Source organism: Ambystoma mexicanum, chromosome 5p (assembly GCF_040938575.1).
Source record: "Ambystoma mexicanum isolate Mex_15411 chromosome 5p, UKY_AmexF1_1, whole genome shotgun sequence".
Lineage (NCBI taxonomy): Eukaryota > Metazoa > Chordata > Amphibia > Caudata > Ambystomatidae > Ambystoma > Ambystoma mexicanum.
In genome coordinates, this window is record NC_090930.1 from 923,968,970 (window position 1) to 923,984,055 (window position 15,086).

The window sequence follows — 15,086 nt, forward strand, 5'->3', positions numbered from 1 at the left end:
GGCAAGTGCAAGGTAAGAGCAGACATAAGTGCTGGTAGGGGACTGTAGGGATACAGAATAACAGTTCCCAGGTCCGGGGGATGCCAGGGAGTCAGTGCAGTGATGCAATTGGTGGGGCCTGGGCCAGAGATCAGAAAGGGTGGCCAGGTAACCAGTGCAGTTTCAGTCAGGAATTCAACAGGGGAGAGAGGGAGAGAAAGCAGAAGCAGAGAGCAAGGTTTTGAGGTGCTTCCGGAACCGGAGATGGTTCTCCTCAAGTTTCAGGAAGGCTGTTCCAGAGGGAGGCCCCTGCCGAAGAGAGAGATCTACCACCAACTTGTTGCTTGGAAAAGCGACTGACCCTGAGGGAGTTGGAGGCTGATGAGCGAAGAGCTCAAGGAGGAAGATATTTGGGAAGAGAGAGTTGAAGGTATTGCGGCCCCACGCCCCAGAAAGCCTTGTGGACAATGCAGAGTGTTTTGAACTTAATCGTCGCAGCCACTGGGAACCAGTGCAAAGATTTAAGTCCTGGAGGGATACGATCCCTGGACTTGAGGCCAAGGACAAGTCTCGCAGTCCTGTTCTGGATAGGTTGAAGAGGGCGGAGAGTAGAGGCAGGTAGACTTAGATAGAGGCTGTTACAATAGTCCAGCCTAGAGAGAACCAGGGCTCTGGAAATGGTAAGCTTCTGAGGGAAGGAGAGGAAAAGAAGAATACCTCTGAGGAGGTGTAGCTGGTAGTGTGACTGCTTAGAGACGTAGTTAATGTGAGGAGAGAAGGAGAGTGTGGTGTCGAAGATGACCCCAAGGTTTTTAGCCTTGCAGGTGGGAGCAGGAAGAGGGCCAAGAGAGGCCGGCCAGGGAGTCGCAGGGAAGGAGGGAGTGGGTGTGCCGATGAGTAAAATCTCAGTCTTACTGGCATTAAGGCAGAGGTCATTGGTGGCACACCACTCCTGGATAGCAGTCAGACAGTCGGAGATGAGGGAAGGCGAGGAGGAGGCCGAGGGCAGCCTGAAAATGAGCTGGGTATCAGCCGCATAGCACTGAAAAGTGGGGCAGGGAGTGGTGATGCAGAAAGTAACTCTCTGAATATCCCCTTAGGAGACGCCCCTTAACCTTGGAATCTCTGAGAGCAGTCAAAAGATCGATGACCTATTAAGATTTAAAGATCTATTTACAATTATAACTGTTTCAAACAATATCACCTACGGGTGGTCCCTAAGTTGTTCTTCTAAGCCAGGTTTCCCCCCGTTAACTCATTATGATCACCCACCCTCATGCCCGCGTTTTTCCCTTAAAATATGCCTATGGGCCCTTTGGATATCGATCAGGTTCCCTTCCCCTATTACCTATTCCCACAGCAAAACCATGATATGATTAGTGGGGATACTTGGTGTTAATGTACTAGTAGATGGCACCAATGGGAAGCTTCCCCCAACCAATCTTAGACCCACGACTTGGGTCTTTTTTGGGGGTATATTCATTAAGGAAATCCGTGCTCTATCTGGTTGTAAAGGGACAGCTGGACCTAATAGTCTCATTGTATGTTCCTCCTCCCTAGATACGGAAACCAATGGTGGAGGATGGGATTGTACCTTAGAGGGGTCCACCAAAGTACCCAAAGCGTCTCTCGACTTTGGCACAGTTTTAGTATTAGATTAACAAAGCCTTAACTGAAGACTGGGATAACAAATTCCGAAAAGATTGTTGAGAGACCTATTAGTCTGTTTCAGTGCACTGCAGTTTTTAAATTATTTAGCTGAGGTATTTCTCTTAGTATGCTCAATTTTTGCTCACATGGCTGGAGGACCACTGTTAATGGTGTCCTCCACGGTCTCCTGGCTGTAGCCATTATGCGCCCCATTTATAGCCTCCTTTCCGGATATTTCGGGTAACTGAGCTTGAGAGGGTTTAAGGGATGCCACAGCCTTAGTTGTTACTATTTCCCTAATTGAACAATCAAGATTAATTGGAGACCTACTACCAGCAACAATCATACAGTCTTCTAGAATTAAAGGCTTGGGTCGCACCCTGTCACTTGTCCTCATACCTTTACCAGGCCCAACTTCAAATGCTTTTTGTGACCTGTAGGGATGAAGCAAATCTTTCACTCTAATAGCCCCTTCTCCCGTTGTCTGAGATTCCACACGTGACCCAGTTTCATTGATTTTTATAAGATTATGATTAAACAAAAGTTCTCTAGCGGCCACATGCTATTTGATATTGTTGAATTTAAAAAGTAAAGATTCTTAAATCACTTAATTGCTTTGTCCTCAAACCCTCATATGGTACTAAGATACATTTAAACTTGGTTAATTTTCTCTAGAATATGGTTAGTCACATTTCCTTGAGCAGACTTATCTTGGGGTACATTTACAGCACACCTGTTAAAAGGAACAAAAGGAGAAGCAGATTTCACACAAGAGGAAGTCGAATCAAAGTCCGGCACATAATATGTATCCTAAGCCAGTGGAATGTCAAGGAAACTATGAGAGTTTGCACTTAAATCAATATTCAGAGGCAGTCACTTCAGCATGCCTAAGACCTGTTACATTTAAATTTCGGTTGAGGCATACATATCTGAACTAGTATATTTGTGTTAACTTGAACAGCCAGGTGGTCTTTTCTTTACAGGAAAATGCCTTCTTATTTTACCCCCATAGCATTTAGTTGTACCAGACTTAGGGGGTGACAGGGTGAACAAAGGTGTAGAAATATGTTGACTTTCTTCTGTTATTTGGTTTGGTAGTTCGCAAGGTGTAGGGGGGAACAGCACCTCACCTGGATATGATGGGAAAGGAGGTTTACAGCCATAATCATTTTGGCGTCAGTAATATCGCTTGACAAGTTAGAAGTTGCCATTTTTCTTTTACCTCTATGTAGGTAGTACATATGCAATGAATATCTCAATGAGAACTCTGTCCACACACATAGGTAACCCTTGACAAGTAAAAAGCGAGTTCAAGTGAACATTTCCTGATTTGAAATAATTTCCCATATGCAGTGGAGTTCCTCTCTCTTCATTCAGAAAGCCACAAGTTCTCATAAAAAGAACGAGGGAGAGCAGAGATGTTTCCAGTCTGCTCGACTGGCCAAACTAACATACTGTAGTAGTACACAGCTCTGCACATTGACAGGTATGTCCGTAGTGACTAGTGCAGCTGCTCCAAACCCTTAATTGTAACAAGGTAGAGTCCTGAAAAAAGTGCCATTGGTGTTTGACGTATGGGAGCTCAAAGGCAGATATGCCCACAGTCACTCACGTCACGTATTCCAGAATTAATTATTACAGGACAAAACCTTGCAAACAAAGCCAGTGATGTTAACTTGACAAGAGCGCAAAGCCATATGTGCCCACAGCCACTCAAATCACTTGCTCCGAAAACCTTTCTTATTGGAGTTTTTAAGGAAAGTATCAATGATGTTAACTCATAAGAGTTCAAAGGCAATTGAGCATACTTTCTTTCACCCCTTAAAATAGAAACAGTCTTCTGAAGTGAGGATAGAAGGATGCGAATATAGAGTGTTCGAGATAAGTACTTCAATGTTTGCAGAGGCCTTAGTCCGTTTTTAGTCACGCAACTATGTTTAAAACAAAGGTGAGCAGAAAAGACCGTTACCTCCAATTTAACAGGAATCCAAGTGACCCACAACAGTCTGCCTCTGCCTCCCACCAACAGCCGAACTCAGAACACTCCTCGCACTCTCCGCTTTGCTTTTGCTTCCCCCGGGAGCTTTAGAAGGCAGGTTCACAGAGAAGTGAAAATAGATTAGACTCCACGAACCGCTGCCAAAATGATCCATGAAACAATGTATCGGCACAGTAATGAGACTTCTAATTAATATAATTCAAACAAAATAGAACATCTGAGGCAGGATTTCAAGATTGCATGTCACATTTTTAATATACAATATACATAAAAATTAAAAAACACTTGAGTGGACCGCAGTTCAAACCAGTACCAATTTATGGCGAGTGCAGAAGTGCAGTGCCTGAATGGTTCACCTGGCTGTTTTCTATACAAAGCTGAGCCTGCATCAACATAGGTCATTTGTTATTCATTTAAACTACATACACAATAATTCACTTAATCCCAAGAGGGCAGGACAATATTGTTTATTCAACAGATGTTATTGCTATGTCAAGAGTCGCTACTTTGCTTATGGCTTAATCACATGCTTTATCCCCCAGTTCATGGACAGTTACTTGTGTTTCAGGTCCTTAAAAACAGAATCCGTCTGCCCTACAGTCCAACAATCGTCACCCAATTTGCACAACCTTTTAAAAGATATCTTTTCATGCTTTTAACAAAAATTGAAGGGCTGAACACTATGACTCAGTGTGTAACGAACCTCTGTTTAGTGCAGTCAGTCTTTACATAGCATTTAGCTAAGAGAATGAAACCATATTGAAACAGTTTTTCTTACTTCGCGGAGTCGGAGGACCTGCCTATAATGTTATTTAATCTAATTTTATCAGTGAAGGTCACGCAGCTAAAACACACTCTACACAGACCCAGGGTTTTCTTGTAATGAATGACAGAAAAAGCCACAAACATTTCCATTTTTATTTACTCGGTGAGACCGACAAACGCGACCCCTTTTTGAACATTACTAAGAGAACAGGGTTTTAATAGCAAAAAGGGATTAGTTTAGGGCTAAGCAAATGCATATTATTATTATATTCTAACATTAACACCAAACACTCCTCGCACTCTCCGCTTCACTTCTGCTTACACAGGGAGCTTTAGTAGACCGGTTCAAGGATAAGTGAAAAGAGATGAGACTCCACAAACCGCTACCAAAATGATCTGTGAAACAATGTAACAACACAGTAACATCGAACTCTCCTCTCACTCTCCACGTGTTTTTAATAGTTGAAAAATGTGATGTCTATGTCAGAGCATAGATAGTAAATGTTTGGTGCTGTGTCCAGGAGAAATACCATTGGTGACCCATATATCAGGCCTCATTCTGGAAGAAATGCTGCTGATGATTAATCTGCTATTTCGTCATCCCTCTGCGGGGTCGTCAAGGGGTGCTGGTGGTATCCTGTGATATTATCGGTGTTATAGCATTGCTGCTCTCAGTATCACTGATTGGTATTTTTTACCATTGGTAGTTTTTGCACTTTCGTGATCTAAGTACATTTAAGGGGCAGAGAGATAAAACCCCCTATAGTAAAAGCACGTCCCCTTCGTTAGAGTGTTTTGTAACAACACATAACGGGCAATACATATTGTGGCAGCTGCTCACCGGCGTGCACTTTACTGTCCTGCCTGACACTGGAGGTGTGGACGGAAGTTCCATAAGCAACTCTACAGTTCTATCCTTTATGTAACTTTCCATGTATTACTTTTTGTGCCCGATACTATGTTGGCGAGCACCCAAACCCACGGCTGTCCAATGTATAGTGGTTCTCTAGATCTTGTTATTTCCAATCTTTTGCAATATTAACTATTCAAGCACACATTCAGAGGACCTGCAAATTAAGAAACTGCGAGAAGGTACTTTTGTTATTCCATTTTAATTTGTTGTAACTACAACTATGTTGGTGCATGGGCCTACTTTTTCATATTGTGCAAACGTGCAACCTATATTTTCGATATGTTTTCAGGCAAGTACAGCAAGGTGGTTTGCTGCTGCACCGTTTAGATTTTAGTACAAACTCTTGCAGTGGATTTCATTGTAGATATACACATTTGTGAGATTACTTTGTTACAATCAGATGTCCCAGCATTAACTGAATAACAGTATATGGAGTCATTTGTAAGCAATATAATGCAATATAATTTTAGAGTACCAAAAGGCATTTTATGCGAATATTTCTTACTCAACAAGGCTTAAGGAGAATGTGCTCTCTAGCTGCCTCTACCAATGAGTGAAGCAAATTAGACCATAGATCACTAATGCAACAAACCACTGGCATAAATACTCTTCATAATCATTATTCACGTCGTTCTATGAAGAGTGAAGAGACTGCAGTGTCAAGATCGAGAGATTAAATGATATTTTTGTAGCATGCTCACCTTTAAATAGGTATCTATGGAGCGATCAGGTGGATGGAGTAATCTAGGGTTGGGGTGGGAGGAGAGTGCGGAAGAGAAGAATATAGTAGATGCAAACAGTCAAATAGAGGAGAAAAAAGTGCAAGTGCTCTGTTGGAATTATTGCGGGCTAGAGGGTGATTTGACGGAAGAGATGAAGCAATGTTGGTAGGCAGAAGGATCAGTATCCCTAAGGTCACAGCAATGGAACGTAGGAGTACACCAGGAACAGCCTAAGGTTGAAAAGGACGACATCAGAAAGGGACTGGGGGAGTGCAGAGACAGAGTGGGAACCAGTGTTAAAAGGGAAAATAAGATTGCAAGAAGAGCCAGATCTGTGGAGAGGAGGATAAAGAACCCGAGAGATCAGGTAGGCAGTTCAGTTGAAGATTTTGATCCTCAAGAAGACAGACATGCTGGAGTACAGGAGAAATAGAGCTCAGAAGGTGGTCTGAGCCATCACAGGAGGAGCCACTGGTCTGGGGTGCGGGTGTATTCAACCGTGGGAAACACAACAGATTAGAAAAAAAGAAATAAAATAATGTCAAAACAATACAGACTTCATGGGCTTAAGCTCCTACATCACTCGCGGCTATCAATCCTCTAGATTAACAAAGATTTATAGTGAATTAATTGACAGATGTTGATATAATTGTGGGGTAAAAGCACATATTGGCATGTTTGGTGAGATTGTGTGAAGACCAGGGCCTATTGGGCAGTGGTCCTTTCATGGATAAAAGCATGTGTGCGTGTCGAGAGCGCTTTACATCCGCTGATAGCTTTGTTTGGCCTCCTGCCAGAGGAAGAGTGCCCCCCGGCACTTTCCTCCCGTGGTTTATCAAATGTTGGTGACAGCTAGAACATGTCCTGTTAACGTTTAGAAAAAGGAACACTGCCCAACAAAGAGAGAATGGCTGCGTATAGTCGGTGAGTTGTATCAGATGAAAAAGCTTTTTTGTTTGTTACATAAATTGTCTAGGAATACTGAGTAGGAATGGTTCCTCTTTTGGGCGAATAGGAATTGAATATTTATTTCTCAGTAAGTTATAACTCTGGATATTGCTACCCTGTGTACTCACCCTGGACTGAGTAGGCCTTGTAAGGGGGGTGGGGGGTGGGTAAAGAAAAGAGAACCAAAGTGGAAATGGGGAAAAGACAAACGTGGCGTGATGTATTTACAAGGTTTAAACAGGGGTGTCGTTGATATTTGCTCTTATCTTTATTTAGACTAGATTCAAAACATCCTATGTGAGATTGAAGGGTGTGGGAGGGAGGGGAGTTTATAAAGAGGGTTTCTATTGATATCAGTGCAATGATCGTGCAACCTCTAGTCATTGAACATTGCTTGTATGGTGGCTGAGGTGCTAGTTGCTTACAGATTTCTGTAATGGGGGTTGTTGATGTATTATGCACGAAACCATGTGTCTGTCTGTTATGATGATTCCTTTCTTAAAAGCAATGAAAGTAAGGTTTGGAAAAAAAATAATGCTCAAAAGCATCAACGTGAAGAGTTGTGAGAGCGAAGAAAACGGGAGCCTGGGAGTAGATGGCCAGAGAGGCCGACATCTCATCCAGAACCACGTGGGCGAAGGGAGTGAGAAAAGATGGTGTAGGAGTACGTTTGAGCATCAATACTAGAGTTAAAAGAAAGTATACAGGTGTTTGTGATGCACAGAAACTGTAAATTGGAGCAGTGAAAAAGGGCAAAATAAGTTTCTTTATTTTAAGTGAGCTGACTTTCATGTATGTTTGGAGCAAAGCAGTGGACATACATGGGTTCATTAGCTTACACGTGCACCATGAGAACTGCGAGAGGTGTATTTCAAATGTGGTTGAGCCTCTATGACCGTGGGGCGCGTGGGGCACATTGGGAACGCACTCTTCATCCCTGTGAAAAGATCGGCATCCCCCAATCGGCAAGCTTGCGAACTTTTTGCTCGTGGCTCGCGTGAGCCCTCCTCATGTCGTCCTGTTAGCAATATGTATTAAAATTGTAGGCTTTTTAGCATTGGTTCCCTTAACAGATAACTGCGAACATGTTCTATTTAAAGAAGCCATTAGCCTGCAACAACATAGAATGTCCTTTTTAGGATTCGGCTGTTGACACGTGCTCTGGAAGAAGGCATAGTGTGTTATATTAGCCTAGGAGCAGCTCCGTGAAGTAAAGTAAAACCCCGGCAGGAGTTCATTTTTAACTCTGAGTCAATGGCCTGCTGTAATACTATATTAGTTGTACATGAATAAAAATGTGCCTCTTGTCAATGGGACAGAGAGAGCGAGAGGAGACTTGGATGGTCGTTTGTAACCCGTGCTGGGCATGCTGCAGCGGAATAAACCTGTCTCTGATTTGTAAAACAACATTCTGTTCTGGTGTTTCATTCAGCCTTAGTTATTTTATGAACACAGGCGTGAATACCGGAAGTATTCTCTCTCAATCCAATTAATGAAAGCAGATACATCAACTTGCAATGGGCCTCCAAAAGAGGCTGGAACCGCATTCCGGATCTATAGGGATCCAGATAAACCTTAGGGGGCACCGAACAGTGCCATAATCTACCAGGGCCACACCAGATGGGCAGATTTGTGCCAAGCTCCCAGTAGGAAAATATAAGCTTGTCACCTAACGACTTTAAAAAGTGCAGAAAAAGAATTACACTGACAGAGGAGAAGTGGGCATGACTAATAGGAAACAGCATACGTGTTGAGTTCCATTGCTTAGAGGGGGCACATATTGGTGTTTGTTTTGCCTTCTACATGGGTAGCATAGGCGTCCTTCCAACAGACTCCGCTAAGGAGACCTAGATGGGGAGTAGACCTGGTACAAGATTGCCCTGAAAATTTCGACAGCTACATTTTGAAATGTGTATTGGATCACTTGGTCAGCTGCTAAAAATGGTTGTGTTAGTGGCCAACCACTGGGTACACTGGCCACATCGGATCAGTACTCCCGAACACATGCGTTAAAATACTACCGTAATCTTGAAATCTTCCTGAGACTTTAAATGGTCTGATTTTGAAATTTAGAGCAATTACTTGCACACTATAACTGCTGCTACCGCTTTCACAATCGTGCCGGTTTCAGGCTCCTCTCCAAGCTACAGCGGTGCAGCCGCATCTGCCTGGCCAGTGAGGCGGAAATGACTGCCAAATCGGTGCACGGACTCAACTGTGCAACTTCTTTGACTCAAAGGGGCGATTAATATGCGGTGGGGGGTGGCGTCCCCATGAAGTCATAGACTTCCAGGAACTGGGATTATCTGAGGATGCATAAGTGGGAGTGTTTTACTCCATATTTTAAAAGTTGGGAGTAAAATGTTTTTTTCCAGAGTAAAAAAGTAAATATCGTTCCTGATGGGACTATTTAGTAGGCAAAGACATGTTTTAACTATGAAACAAAAATTGCAAAATGTGCCCCAAGTTATTCATACACATTAAAATATCAATGTCAACCTCTCCAGATCAGACAGTAATGATAGTGTTTCTTGGTCCAAACATATCCATGAAGCGATATGGATGAATTCAGGGGGACATACTCTAATAATATGTCAATTTCCTATGTATTGTTGGGAGTATCTTTACTGCTTATTTTTATTTTTTGGGAGCATTAGCCTATTTTTAGGGAGTAAAGGTGGCTGTTGCACCCCTTATCTGTAAGGCTAATTACAAAGGAACTGTTAAAACTAATGCAGCATTTTATCCTGAAATTATTTTCCTTGAATATTTATTATTTTGGTGAGGAGGGGTTTTGAGGTTGATGCTCTGCTTCTTCTGAGCCATCCACTGATATTACAGTGGTGGAGGCTATTACTTCTAGCCCATCTGCTCTGGCATCCAACATTTCAGGTTCTGGGCATGTGCCGCTTAACTGTGTAGGACGTGGCCGCCCACGTCCTGTGCTAGCGCGAGCTAATGTACAGGGCATAGATGGCCACATGCTCGTGGCACCCGCAATGTATGATTGTATGCGTCTCTTCCTCCCCAACAAAAATACTTTCCTCTTTGCAGGCAGGAAAGTCACCTTTAGCCAAAGGAAGCCCCCGCTTATTCCAAAAAAGGCAAGCTCCTGGGTCTGCCAAGACCCATGAAATGGCAGCAGTTACTCAGAGTGGCAAGAGTTGGGGGGCACAGACTGGCTTTAAGGTGTCTGTGCAATTGGCATCGCCTACAACCAGCGGAGGTAAAACCCCCACTATGTCAGTAGCGCCTTGTGGATGCCCTCATCATTGGGTAATCTTGATTGGAGTAATTTTTGGCGTCCTTATAGCTGGCCTCTATTTTATATCAAAGTACAATTGTATTTCTATTGCAGCAAATGCTCCCAAGTGGCTCCCGGTTGCATCAATCAAAAGGGAGGTTTTCCGCAGAGTTCATCCATGTAGTGGTTTACAAAGTGGCTCCCAAAGCGCATAATTATACAGAGCAGCCCACACACTTCTGATAATAACTAGCTGTATAGCAGATGCGCATATGGAGAGATCTGAGGGAACTTTCAGATAAAGCCATGAGCCGTTTAACCTTATTTGACATGACATGCAGGAAGTGAGGAGAAGCCAGTGCCACATCCGCCTGTAGAAACAGATGATCGTTCAGAGTTTGATGAACTGTGCAAAGGCCGTCTGATATGTTTTGGCAAAGTATACTTCGATCCATGATACTCAGGCAAAGCAAGAGCTCCCAGCTTGCCCTGCTGAATATTTGGGTGACCATGTGACAACGTACTCTGTCAATTTGTTGACAATGAATGCATTGGTGTTTAGGATGGGCAAGCATTTATTTTCACTGTTCAGCAATCGGGCAAGAACCTACTGTGTTCAGCGTGAAGAAGCTTCGCATATGTGAGTATTTTAGCCGTGAAGGGGTATCTCCAATTCATTTCTTCTCGTTGGTACCTGCGGTGGCTCAGCAGGATTTTCAAACTCTATTGCTCTACGTCTCTTTGGATTGCGGCCTTAGTTACCATGTGAAATGGCGTTTACCAGGGTTATGTGAAATGAGGTCGGAGGTTGCAGCCTCATTCCTGGTCTGTGTTCTGCAGCTTGTTGGGCATCAGTTTGTCCCATTTGCAAACCGCAACACCACTGATTTGCCACATCTAAACACGCCGGCTTTGGCAGCAATGAAAAGGTTGAGGAAGAATGGGGCTCTTAGGGATATGTTTGGGAGGGAAGATGGGAAATATATATGGGGAGCAGTTGCCTTTGCTTTCAGTAATGTGAAACGTGTATGGACTACTGTGTAGGGCTGACGATGGTAGTGTAGGTGCCCTTCTAGCTCCCTGGTTTGGATTCTCCATATTGTGCAGCCCAAGCTCAGAGAAGCACCCATCCTCCAATCGTCCCACAAAATAAACCATGGTGGACCTGTGTGTCAAAGACGAAATCTGTTCAAAGTTAATTTTAAGTCATGGAACAAGATTGAAAAATCATAAACAGATAATCTATGATGTCAATAGCAATTGTTAACTGCTCACATGCTTGACTTGAGGGGGTTTGCCAGTGAAATTGGAGATGCACTCCTGTGCAACATCAAGCCATATTGAGCAGCAGCATGGTGCACAATTGTGCTAGTTTGCCATGGGAAAATGAGTGCAAAGCCATGGAACACCACCAACGTACAAATTTTAGCCTTCCCTAGGGTGCATGTTTGCACGTGTTTTTCTGCCTCCGCCACCTCACACATTTACCAAGCACCTGCTGTAGCTCTTCGCCAACAGATTTGCCCATTGAAATTTGGTAGCCATCTTGCTTCACTAACCTGCCTGAAAGTCACTGCCGGGGCCTTTCACACCCCTAAAAAACAGTGCGGATTATGTAGAAAGCCAATACCAGCCAAATGGCATGACTGAAATGTTGTACATCCCCACACCAATGTCATGCATTCATAGGAAGTAATGGGTGCACATGATGTGGCAGGGGCATACGTGGTAACTTTGCGTTCTGTGTCAATGAGAGGCACTGGCCGCTTCAGACCATACTTTAATAACAAAATGCTTTTTTGCATTGCACAGTATTGGCGCTAAAAAGAAATTGGTGTAACACATGCCTTTTCTTAACCTGGTTGAGACATAGCTGTCCATCTTTTTGTAATCTGGACTGGACTGGCTGCTCTGTTAGGTGAGCAAATATCGAGAACAGTGGGTGTTCAGTGAATGAATACATTCTATAAATTCAATGTTTCTGGTATATCGGGATATGCAAAGTCTTCCAGCCCAGACCTACAATGTAAAACAAATCAGTGAAGTTTAAAAGCAAAAGAAATTGCTGTTAGGCCCAGCACCCTAATCAAGAATGAACTCTTCAATCATTTTAGAATTCGTTTTTTGTTTTCAAAAAAACCTTTAAAGAAAAGTGTTCTCAATATTTACTTGTGAAACATTTTAAAGATTTAATTTTAAAGCAATGCTACCAACAAATTATATTCAAATATATAATTCAAGAAAATTAGTATTTTTGCGAACAATTCTTATTTATATCCAACAATCATCAAAAAAGTGCTTGTACAGGTTGATATCTTTTTCGCTTCCGGAATAGGAACATTTCAGTATACCCTACTTTTGGATTTCCTAATCTTTTCTCGAGGGCCGATCCTGTCTGCATCCCTATGCGAATATATATGGATCTTTTAAATTTGCTATAAAACATCTATTAATTATTCAGATTTAGTACTAATCTCATATGTACTTGAAATTTATTATTTTTAAATTATGTTTATGACCTTGAATCTTTGCACTTGTAACATAATTCTATGCCTTGATGTCTTCACATATACAGAATATTTGCTAAGAAATTGTGTTTTAAAAATAATCTAATTTCTCTTTACATAGTATAATGTACATTCATTATGACACACCCACCTCACTGGATCCCTGTAATTCAAAGAAAGGCAACAATGCCTTTACTTGGATGTGTTCTTTCATCCAATTAAATGGAAAATCTGGTATTAGTAATATCGACATTTTAACTTAATGTCTAGGGTCTATGATCGCCTGACTACCTGTTATTGTGTTAGAAACCTTACTACATTCGAGTGATTTTAGAACATCAAAGAAACCTAATCTCCAACTTTGTGTTGAGTGTTGATAAAACCATCTAGCGTTGTTTCTTGGGGTTTTAAAAGCCAACAAGTTGTCTCACAGTTATTTCACAGCATCTAGGCTGTGCAAACACTTGCTTCTCTCTATGGCAAACTATAGACGCCATCTTGCATGTGTGTGACCCTATTTAGTGCAATTTGTCCTCTGCAATTAGAAATGATGCGTCAACATATTCTAAGACATATTGTGATTTACTGAGTCCATGGTTCTATAGGTAGAATTTCAAACTTGCTATGATTTCGAGGTATAACACAATGTTCTGAAAACTGAAATAAATACTAGTAAAGTTTAGATTACTATCACAAACATTTCATCCTCTAATGTGATAATATATGAGTGAATGCATCTAGCTAAAACGTAATGCCATCTATATTGATACATTTAATTCCGTAATCCCTCCATAATGAAAAGAATGTGATCAATAATTTTATTTGATGTATTGTGCAATTGTATTTTGGATGCGTTTGATGTACTATTTTATCCAAATAAACATATGGACTGAAAAGAATGTAAACTTAGATGGTGTTCTTTATGAGTCATAATTAGTTTCCTACTTAATATATAGATAACTTGACAAGTCCCACTACGTGTTCATTTTGTAGGGACAAAGTATATTACATTTTTTTTAATCCAAAATGATTCCCTTCTAGCTAGTCTTGCATTTATATCGCCTCCACAAACTGGTAATTCAACCTTTTCCAACATAACCATTCTCATCTATGAGATAGCGTGCACTTTTTATAAAAAATGTGCCACTAATGCCAACTTCTTATTTATTGTTCTTAAGATTGGATTTATATTCAACCCATCCAAGTTTGACTTTGCGTGATGTTAGTCCAACTTAGTATAAGCCACATGTGCATTTCATGCCGTATATGACATTTTTAGAGTGACATGAGTATTGTGGTTTAATTTAAACCGATTGCCGCTTGTGGGATGTAGTATGAAATTCCCTGTGACGATATTGTTGCAGTGTTGGCAATTATTACAGGGCCAGGTGCAGTCATAGTCTGTTTTAGGTTTTATTGTCTGTGGATGCAAAGCTTTGACCAATTTCTTTTGTAGTGATGAACATGTTCTGTATGCAAACGTAGGCAACTGCTTTAAAATGTTGCTGAGAACTAAGTGATGTTACATGTTTGTCCAGTTTTCCAAGATACATTTCTTGATTTTATAACTGTTTGGAAAAAGTATTTACATAAACTAGGTTCAGAATCTGTTTGGGGTCTTTTTCTTTCAGTAAATCCTCACAAGAATGAGAAGTAGCTTTTTGTGATGCAGCTAACACTGTCCGTGTTGTATTGTCTTTGTATGTTGTTTCCGTGTTAACTCGTATTCGGTAATTATTCGTTTATATCTCGTGAATTGACTATACGTATGCCCTAAATTAAAGAAGATGGATGGAAACTCGAAGCTATTAATATGTTATTCCTATCAGTCGCTTTTGTGTAGACTGAAGAATGTCGTTCTAAATTCTCTATGTAAATTTCAGTTTCCAAAAATGGATTTTATTTGAATTTAGCTCATAGGTAAAATGGATTCTTGAGTGTCTAGTATTCATGAATTAAAACAATTCCTCAATTCCTTAAACTCCTTGACTGACCCATCCCAGATATCAAAGCTGGAGTTTATCGTTTATAGAATTTAGTATTTTTCTTCCAGGGATTGTTATTGAAGATGTTATTAGTTGGCCAATAAAGCATAATGTATGTCATTTAAAATCAGCTTTAATAATGGGAAGGTTTGTGTCCTCACATTATTGAAATTGATTTGAAATAACCTTCAAATTTCGGGGTCAGTGAATTTTAAACATTTTAGGCACATGCATGGGAAGGAGCATGGCAGCAACTTATGTGACTAGAACAATAGTACGATGCTACAACGATGCTACAAAAATAAAAGAATGTCCAATCAAAGTTCTATAAAAAATAGGATCCTTTAATAAACTAACAAAAACGCAGACCACTA

General features: G+C 41.3%; 1 protein-coding gene and 1 long non-coding RNA gene across 7 annotated transcripts in view; one reads left to right on the top strand and one right to left on the bottom strand.

The window, feature by feature from the left end:
• The window catches only part of LIMD1 (LIM domain containing 1), a 681,428-nt gene that overhangs the window by 300,562 nt on the left and 365,780 nt on the right, over positions 1–15,086 (top strand). The window lies entirely within an intron of this gene.
• Positions 1–15,086, bottom strand: part of LOC138481285 (uncharacterized) — a 124,154-nt gene that overhangs the window by 34,891 nt on the left and 74,177 nt on the right. Inside the window, exon 2 of the long non-coding RNA XR_011274213.1 lies at positions 3,599–3,712. This is a non-coding gene — a long non-coding RNA (uncharacterized lncRNA). The remainder of the gene's footprint in view (positions 1–3,598; positions 3,713–15,086) is intronic.